This window comes from Gobio gobio (assembly GCF_949357685.1).
Source record: "Gobio gobio genome assembly, chromosome: 17".
In the NCBI taxonomy this organism is placed as follows: Eukaryota; Metazoa; Chordata; class Actinopteri; order Cypriniformes; family Gobionidae; genus Gobio; species Gobio gobio.
In genome coordinates this window covers 37,365,625-37,376,011 of record NC_137110.1, presented here as the reverse complement: position 1 = coordinate 37,376,011, position 10,387 = coordinate 37,365,625, and positions in this window count along the sequence as shown.

Below are 10,387 nucleotides of genomic sequence, written 5' to 3'. Positions count from 1 at the left end.
TTTTGCCCATTTTCCTCCACTTTTTACACAATTTTTCTGCAGCCACTATGCACGCGCAGCTGCAAGTGACTTAACTGTGACGTCTGCTCCAAATGGGTCGATAGTAAAACTATCTAACGATTCAATCAATTTTCAGCAGCTGCTTGAACACTTTTGTACTTTAACACAATTTACATATCACAATATATATAGCATTGTTATTAAATTAGGGCTATATTACATTTTAAAATTCTTGTAATCAGATTACAGTTACTTTTTTATTGATTACATATGGTTACATGTTATTCTCACTTTAACAGTAAATCGTTCATAATTTATTGATTCTCCCCAATTCTTCCTTTTCATGTTTTAAATTTTCCTTTCAAAAAAATCATATAGATTATTTATATTCAGAAAGTCTTGTTTTGTGAAAAGCCACTATCGTGGCAATAATTATGGAAAACTGAGAGGCCACAAAGCATTTGAATAATAGATTTACAGAAATAATTTCACTTTTAAGAAATGTTTTCACAACAATGCACTATTCATATATACATCAGCTCCTGATCAGGCCTTTGTCTTTCAAGCATTTTTGTTATAATTTTCATCGTTATTTATTTTGATTATAATTTTTTTTATGATTTAATTAATAGCTTTTCATTAAACTCATGAACCTCCCACAGTTCCTTCATCAACCACCGTCTGGGAAACCCTGATCTAATGTTAATTTTATTGCACTTCATGTTGTTCTTGTTCATAACAAAGAATGGTATATATTTTATTTACATTTTTTTATCAATATGGTACAAGATTAGCCTATCCCATCCTCATATTAAAGGTCCCCTTCTTCGCGATTCCATTGTTCAAACTTAGAGCATAAATAATACCTGTAAAATTATAAAGCTCAAAGTTCAATGCCAAGCGAGATGGCTTGGACTACATCCTGGTACTTCCTTCTTTAATTACGTCAGTAGAGCAGTAGAACAGACTAACCTCCGCCCACAAAGAAACGCGAAAAAGGGGGCGCGGTCTTGTTGCTGTCCCACGTGGAGAAGCGGACGGTCGCGTGGAGAAAAGGAACTGTTGCGTTGAGTGTGTTTATCGCCATGTCATCGAGATGCTGTTATTTTCATCCAGGAGTCAAATCACCTTTGTTTGGCTTTCCCAGGGACGCTGTAGAGATTATTGAACGCATACATCTCTCCGTTAAGAGGCGTGACCTTTCCAACGTGCGCTAAGCTGCTGTCAAATTACAACACAGGAACCGCTTTCACGTGCGCTAAGCTGTGGTCGAATCACAGCACAGGAACCGCTTGCACAATCAGAACTCGTTACGTGTTTCTGACGGAGGGACTTTATAGAACAAGGAAATCGAGTTAGGTCAAAAGTAATGTAAAAGTAATCTAAAAGTTGTCAGATTATATTACCTTAAATGTGTAATGTAATGGATTACGTTACTAACTACAATTTTTGTCATGTAATTTGGAATCATTAACAGACAACAATTTGTAAGTGATCTACCCAGCCCTGTAGCCTATATATATATATATATATATATATATATATATATATATATATATATATATATATATATATATATATATATATATATATATATATATATATATATATATATATATATATATATATATATATATATATATATATATAGTGAGGCGAGTCTAAGCAGTTCTGTCCCGAAATGATAACTACTATCAGCTTATTCTTTAAACAAGACAAAGCAAAAATAACATGTTTGCATGTGATTTGAAATTACAGAACTTGCTCCGGGTTTTGGCATCAAAACGTAAACAGATACGGGCACCCTGAAGGTCATCAAATTTTGTGCACCAACATGCAATTTATTAGAAAATAATTCATGTCCAGCCTTTAATATATTTGGCCGTTTATGTGTCAGAATGATGTATGAAGAAGATACAGGTGATGAATATACTGCCACATCAGTGTCAGATAGAGCAGAGGGAACAATAGACATTCTTCACTTGATAAAGCTTCTAAAGCAAACTGTTATGACCAGCAATACATGTCATTTTCTGACACCATCGTAAAGATAAACCCTCACTCTGAACTCTATTTCACATCTGTGTGTCCTTTTCCAACTCTGCGATTTTCCATCAAGCCAAGTGGGGTGCTGGAAGATAAGGGTACAATTAGTGTGTTATTTTGGAGTCATGCAAATGACTTCCAGTCTATAATGGACTGACTCTGCTGCTCTGTAAGTGTCAGCACTATCCACAGTGGAAGACTGTAAAAGAAATTCATCAGGAATATCTCTCCAATTATAAGTTGCACATTCACACATGCTCAGTAGCTCTTTTGGAAGCAAAGACAAATACAGGAGGTGGCTATAAGTCCTTTTGCTGAACACACTCTTAGAAAAAAGGATTTAATGGGTTTCTATATAGAAATATATATTATTGACTCAATTTTATGCCAAAAAGGTTCTATATAGGGATAAATGTTTTAAAGTGCCCATACTAATCTATTTTAAAGGTTCCCAATTTTGTTTTGGATGTCTACTACATTAGGTTTACATGCATCCAAGTTCAAAAAACACTTTCATTTTCTCATAATATACATTGCACATCACCTCATTTCTCAAAGAGTCTGAAAATGGTTCTTTCGAAGATTCAGTCTCTCTAAAACCCCTCCTTTCCGAGAGCCTACTCTGCTCTGATTGGTCAGACGGTCCAGTCTGTTGTGATTGGTCTACCGCTTATAGCACATGTCCTCATCCTTTTGAAGTGTATTCAAAGTGGATTCACAACACAGAAAACAGCGACACAAACCAAACTCTTTCAGGCCTCAGCTACAACTACAGTGTTTGAGGGCGGGGCAAAGAAGACATTGTTAACGGGCAGCCAATGAAGACCACATGTGGGCATTATGTAAGGGATAATGTGCATCCAGCCGGTTGTTATCGCAGAATAAACCTTGACAGTGATCAGGACTTGCATCACTCCAAAGGTGCTTATTCTGCGATAACAACTGGCTGGATGCACATTATCCCACTTATTACAAGGCTACTTGCCACAGAAGTAAATAATTGAAAACACAATATATTGACTTGAGTTGAAATATTTTATTAGGTCTTTAAATGCAAAGCTTCCACAAAGAAAGCAGTTGCTAGCAAGTGGCAAGTTCAAACTAGATTGACATTTAAGGGATACGGGAGTCTTATTACACAGTACTTCACCGCATATATAATTATGGGGATAAGAGATATTGATTTGAGATTAAACGGTTTTAAAATCTTACCTGTTTGTCATTTTATAATCCATTATATTGTACAAAACAATTGTTGCAAAATGGCAGCAGCTGCGTTTGTATGAAACAACAGAGTGAGTCTGCGATACCTGGATGACAATTAATTTATGTACAAAATATTGATTTGAGTTTTAATATGTTACCACTGGATGGCGCGATTGACCAATCAGAATCAAGCATTCCAAAGAGCCATGTAATAAGCAAATTTGTCAAATTTTTACGTACACTCTAAAAATAATGTTGGCTCAACAACAAAAAAATAACGCAGCAGTTTTAGTAGATTTACGTTCAACGAACAAGCTACACTGGGTTAGAGGAACGTAATAATTTGTAGTATAAACACAATTTTTTAAGTTAATTACTCAAAAAAATGAAGTCGCTCCAACTACCAGAGTTGTCATTGCTTATAGAGTCAATGTGGTGCTAACTTATCTACTCTTCAGCACATGCAAAATATGCTGGGAACTGAGGGAAAGATAACCTTGTTCAGCTTCCCAAATAAGCCAGCATTAAGGAAACAGTGGATGCAGTTTGTTTTTCCGGAGCAGCAACGGAGTTCTGCAAGTGTGTTTGTTTGTTCCCCGGTCACGAGTCAAAAGCGCAGGCTGTGAGTGAAACTGCATCAAATGTCTGTTTTGTTGGCAATCGGCGCATAAATGCATATAATGTAAACAACACAAACGTATAGTGAATCGAAAGTTATCCAGGGAAGTGTGTGTGCTCGAGATTCTTTAGCTCCGCCCACTTTAGCTTCACGAGTTCGGCTATTTTCGGAAAGAATCGTTACAGCGTATCTGTCTTTTATAAATATGATAGACTCTTCGGACATATGAAGGATACAATACTACTCTATAGGTACTCAAGATTAATATGAGATTGACAGAAACTGTGTGTGTTATGCCCCCTTTAAGCTGTGGTAACAGGCCCCCTGAATGACTTTTTAGAATGAAGGTATGTTACAGGAAATGAGACTGCAATTGCTGATGGCTCATTTCAACAGTTCAGATTCAATTATTTCCTTTAAGAGGCAATACATTTATTTGTCAGGCAATTTGATGTTTAAAACTTTGCAGCCATTTTACATTCACATTGCTATATATTCGAAAAAGCATAATAGGGGCACTTTAAATGGTAGCATAGTACTTTCATGTTTAACAGGTTATTTCATATGTAATTACATATGTTTACGAGCTCTTTAATGCATACAATTTAATCAAAATAAAAAATCCATAACATGATCCCATAATGAGAACCCATAAAAGGTTCTATATATGAAGCGCCTGCCAGAACCCTTTAGGTTCTATATAATATACCTTTTCTTCCAAGAGTGCATTCTAGTTTAGACTATTTGGTTTTTGGAAGCATTCAAATCCAAGTGCACAATTAGGATGCTCTGTTTGTAGTGAAGTATCAGGTTAGTGTAGAACAGGCTTAAGGGTGTCTGTGCCAAGGACAATCCCATACACAAGCAAACACCAACGGCATGCTTACTAGAGCAAGCGTCAGACACAGCATGCACATGTCTAAATGCTGCAAAAGAACACCGTGACTGTTAGCGTAGCGCAACTGCTCCACGCCAGCCGGGATTTTCCTCAAGACACTTGCCTAGTCTTCTCCAGAATGCCTTAATGACCTACATAAATAATTATCCCGCTGGAGCAGGACTGACAGAGCATAATGAAATGTGATGAAACGTGTCCAGACAGCTTCTAATGATGTCACTGGTGAGAATGACACATAACCATTGGAATAATGCGAGAGGAATTTTTACCACCGCCGGCACTGTAACTAAAAACGCATTCTCGTACTCTCTGACTCTTGACAAGAGAGTCTGCCTATTTGTTTACTATAGATTCGGCACAGTGGGACGCTAATGACAGGTTGGGAAGGTCCAATCAGTAACTGCTATTCCTCTCATGTGATAATCACTAGATGGCAGAGTTCGTCAGAGTGATGCCTTTAAAAGCCCTGACATTAAACATTCTTGTCCCCAGAGATTAGAAATTGAAGTATGTTCCAACAGATAAATATCACCCAGCCAACTTGCCTTTTTACTTCCAATAAATAAATCCGAAGCATATCATACATTTTTGGTTATAGATCATGTTTTAGCAGAACTGCTCTGAGATGAAAGACTATATAATATTTTTTTAATAAAAAATTGTTCATACTGAAAATATACACAACCTGCCCGGTTATTTGTGTAAATCGTGTTAGAATACAAGACACACTTTAAAATATGCACAGCTTTTAAGAAAATGGAGGCAGTTATATTCATAAAGAGAACACATTAGCGCACAAATTTAAATGTTATTGCCAGATGAGTCATACATAATAGGTATTTTTTAACAGATTTCTTTAACAGAACTTCTACCTTATCAAAATCATCATGGATATTCATAGATATTTTGCTATCATTTTAGATCTCCCCTGAGTCTCTCCATATGTCACATTTCTGTAGTCTTCCATCTGTAGCTTTGATTCATAATATGAAGAGATTACATTACATGTACAAATATAAATGTTACTGCCAAGAGGAATCATGCATCATACACTGTTAAAAGTGATTTTTCTACTTTAAAATGTCATGTAATTCAATGTTACTTGCTGTTTCTTTGTAATTGTTTGTGAAATTTACTAGTAATTTACTAGAGTGAAAAAATTGAATTCTGAAGGTATTTCACTTTTACCTGATAAACATCATCATAAGGTTGAAGATACACTATATTGGAAAAAGTTTTGGGACGCCTGCCTTTACATGCACATGAGCTTTAATTGCATCCCATTCTTAATCTGTAGGGTTTAATATGGAGTTGGTCCACCCTTTTCAGCTATAACAGCTTCAACTCTTCTGGTAAGGCTTTCCACAAGGTTTAGGAGTGTGTTAATGGGAATTTTTGAACATTCTTCTAGAAGCGCATTTGTGAGGTCAGGCACTGATGTTGGACGAGAAGGCCTGGCTCGCAGTCTCTGCTCTAATTCATCCCAAAGGTGTTCTATCGGGTTGAGGTCAAGACTTGACTGTGCAGGCCAGTCAAGTTCCTCTACACCAAACTCGCTCGTCCATGTCTTTATGGACCTTGCTTTGTGCACTGGTGCGCAGTCATGTTGGAACAGGGAGTGGCCATCCCCAAACTGTTCCCACAAAGTTGGGAGCATGAAATTGTCCAAAATGTCTTGGTATGCTGAAACATTAAGAGTTCCTTTCACTTAAACTAACGGGCCAAGCCCAACCCATGAAAAACACCTCACACCATAATCCCCCCCCTCCACCAAACTTTACACTTGGCACAATACAGTCAGGTAAGTGTGATTCGTCACTCCAGATAACACGTTTCCACTGCTCTAGAGTGCAGTGGCGGTTTGCTTTACACCACTGCATCCGACACGTTGCATTGCACTTGGTGACTGGTGAAAGTTGGCGACTTCTGCACACTGTGTGCCTCAGCATGCGCTGACCCCGCTCTGTGATTTTACGTGCTTTTGTTCCCAATTGCTTCCACTTTGTTATAATAACACTAACAGTTGACCGTGAAATATTGAGGAAATTTCATGAATGGACTTATTGCACAGGTGGCAACCTATCACGGTACCACGCTTGAATTCACTGAGCTCCTGAGAGCGACCCATTCTTTCACAAATGTTTGTAGAAGCAGTCTGCATGCCTAGGTTCTTGATTTTATACACCTGTGGCCATGGAAGTGATTGGAACACCTGAATTTAATGATTTGAATGGTACTTTTGGCAATATAGTGTTTATTAAAATACTTGGACATTTTGCTTTGTTTTTATTTACCCTGCAATTGTTTCAGATTCCTCTTTTTCCTTGTGTCCATCTTTTCTGAATCTCTCCATATGGCAAATTTCTGTACTCTCCCATCTGTAGCTTTCATTTTTTTTTTTTACATTAATGCATACATATGAATGTTATTGTCAGAGGAGTCATGCATCACACACACAGAAAAATTGTAAATAAAACAAAGATTATTCCATACAAATTACAAGAAAATGCTATTTCGGTTTTTCCTGTTTAATTCAATGTGATACTTGCCATTTTGGTAACACTTGGTAACCACATCGAACTAACAATGAAAAATACTTTTACGGCGTTTATTAATCTTTGTTAACAACATTAATCTTAATATATACTATTAAATTTTTAAGATCAAAAATTGTAATTTAACATTAGTTAATGCACTGTGAACTAACATGAACATGAAAAGTTTTATTAAAGAAATAGTTCAATTAATCATGAATCGAGCGGTTGGTTTAGTCAAAATTTTCTAAAGAGACTCAATCATTTTTAAATGCATTTCTATTTTGGATGAAAATGGTGTCGTGTAAGGCCCCAAAGTAAATAGCTAATGATTTCCTACAACGGAAATGAATCAATCAAAAACGGGTAACACTTTACAATAAGGTTTCATTAGTTAACATTAGTTCATGTATTAACTAACAGGAACTAACCATGAGCAGTACATTCGTTACTGTATTTGTTATTCTTGTTAACGTTAGTTATTAAAAATACAGCTGTTCCTGGTTTGTTCGTAGTTCACAGTGCATTTACTAATGTTAACAAGATTTTAATAATGCATTAGTAAATGTTGAAATTAACATTAACAAAGATAAATAAATGCATAAGTATAAGTGCAGTTCATTATTAGTTCATGTTAACTAGTGTAGTTAATTAATGTTAACTAATTAACCTTATTGTAAAGTGTTACCCAAAAACTTACTTTAGCTGGACAATAACTTTTTTTCTAGAGCTGATGTACAGCCAAAACAATCTCTCTTCCATTAATTTCCTATTATCACTGCAAAGCTGCTTTGAAACAATACATTTTGTAAAAAGCACTATATAAATGATGGTGACTTGACCTGACTATACACTCAACTTATATACTCAACTTTAGTGAATTTACGTTCAACCAACAAGCTACATTGAGTTGTAGCATAAACACAGATTTTGAAGTTGATCACTCAAAAAAAATAAGTTGTAGCCCTGTAACCAATTAATCATCTATTTCAGTTCAAATCAACATCTATCATAACACATGCTAACATAACGTATTGACATGCATATGAACAAGTAAGATATTTCATGTCACTGGCAATGTGGTGCCTTCATGTATCTACTCTTCAGCACAAAGCAAAGCATGCTGGGAACTAGAAATCCACAATTTATGAAGTTATCAAGACAATTTCATTAAGTTACTACAACCTATTTTTAAAAAAAAGTCAAATAATGCAAACATTTTTGTTTAAATTACAGATGATATTAAGTTGATGTAATGATCAACATTATTATATCAACAGAACTCTACAGAATAATGTTTGCAACTTAAAAGGTTTCATTAAAACAATACATTTGAATTTTTATGCATCTATTTAAGTTGTGGTAACATGTCCCCTAAATGACTTTTTAGAGTGTGATGAACAGATTGAATTTAGGCTTTTATTCACATATAAATTGAAGCTCAAAACCTATTTCTACACCAAATAGGTATTAAAGTAGTTATTTTAAAACATATTTTCACTTCTACCTGATCAACATCCTCATAAGATTGAGCGTTTTATTAAAATACACAGACAGTTAGCTTTCCCCCCCTCCTTACAATCATTTCAGATGCTGCTTCTACCTTTCCTGAATCTCTCCATGCATATGACAAATTCTGTACTCTTCCATCTGTAGCTTGTTCTACCCAAAGCCACCCACACTTTTTCTTCCTCCTCCTCCCCCCTCTCTCTCTCTCTCTCTCTCTTTCCCTTTTTGCCTCCACCCCCCTCCACCACTGAGGGAAGCAAGCGCTCAGTGAAAGCATTTTGAAGAGAGCGCATTTCAATGTGCACAGAAACACCCAGACAGGAATAGCACTATGTCCTGAGAGCACATCTCTCTCTCTCTCACTCTGCTCTCTCTCTCTCCCTCTCTCTCTCTCTCTCTCTCTCTCTCCTCTCTCTTCCTCTCCTCTCTCTCTCTACTCTCTCTCTCTTCTCTCTCTCTCTCACTCTCTCTCTCTCTCTCTCTCTCTCTCTCTCTCTCTCTCTCATCTCACTCCTCTCTCTCTCTCTCCTCCTCTCTCTCTCTCTCTATCTCTCTTCTCTCGTCTCCTCATCTCTCTCTCTCTCTCTCTCTCTCCTCTCTCCTGAATAGGTCTGATGATTCATATACACATAGAGATGGTAATACAGGACAGAGAGGACATGTAAAATAGGCTTCATACGAGAGGACCTCCCAGTGTTGCTCAAAAGGCCCTGGTTTGATGGATTTACTCCAGGAGACGCATTGTGGGATGTGTTTACATTGCACAGATCCTGTTTACCTGGTTGTTGATTAAAAGGCCAAATTTGAGAGGATCTAAGCACCCTCCATGATCGATTTTTCCTCCCACCGCTGAATGCTTCACAAAAGGGGCTTTTAGGACTTATTATTTGCCTGATATCTAAGAGCTTTGATGCTGTTAAGTGCTTGTTCAAGACACATTTAACCCTGAGAGAGCATGAAGATGACTAAGATGTGGTGATTTTAAAGCAAAATGAATACTATAACCAGTAGTTAAAGGAGCACTGAATGATATATATATTGTTCAAGTACAGTCAATTGCTAGAGGCATGTATGGGACGCACAGATTTTCACATGACAGTGTGTCAACAGAAGTATATTAAAAAGATTATCTATAACTGCCATGTTGCACAACCTCTCGGTGGCGTCTAATGCGGAAATATTGCTCCCATATATTTCCATGGTAATCCTGCTGTTCTATAGCCATATGTTTACAAGCACAACACTCATTCCTGAGGGTTTATGTGGTTTCATTAATTATGGATTTCAATTTTCAAGTAAAACCCACTGCATAGCGCCTCGATGTGCTTCAACTTCGACCACATTGGGGTTGTTTAGCTTGATTACTTGATTAAAATGGGTGAGCTGGATCTTGTATGATCAACATGGCTGTAATTAAAACACTATTTCCTGCAACATGTTCACATGACAGTAAAGACAACAGCTAGTGGGACCCCCCCCCCCTTCATTTTGACACATTTCAGGAGCAACTCTGCCCTCTGCTGCATGTGTGACTGCAGACTAAACAATATGCTCATCGTTCAACTAATTAGTCTT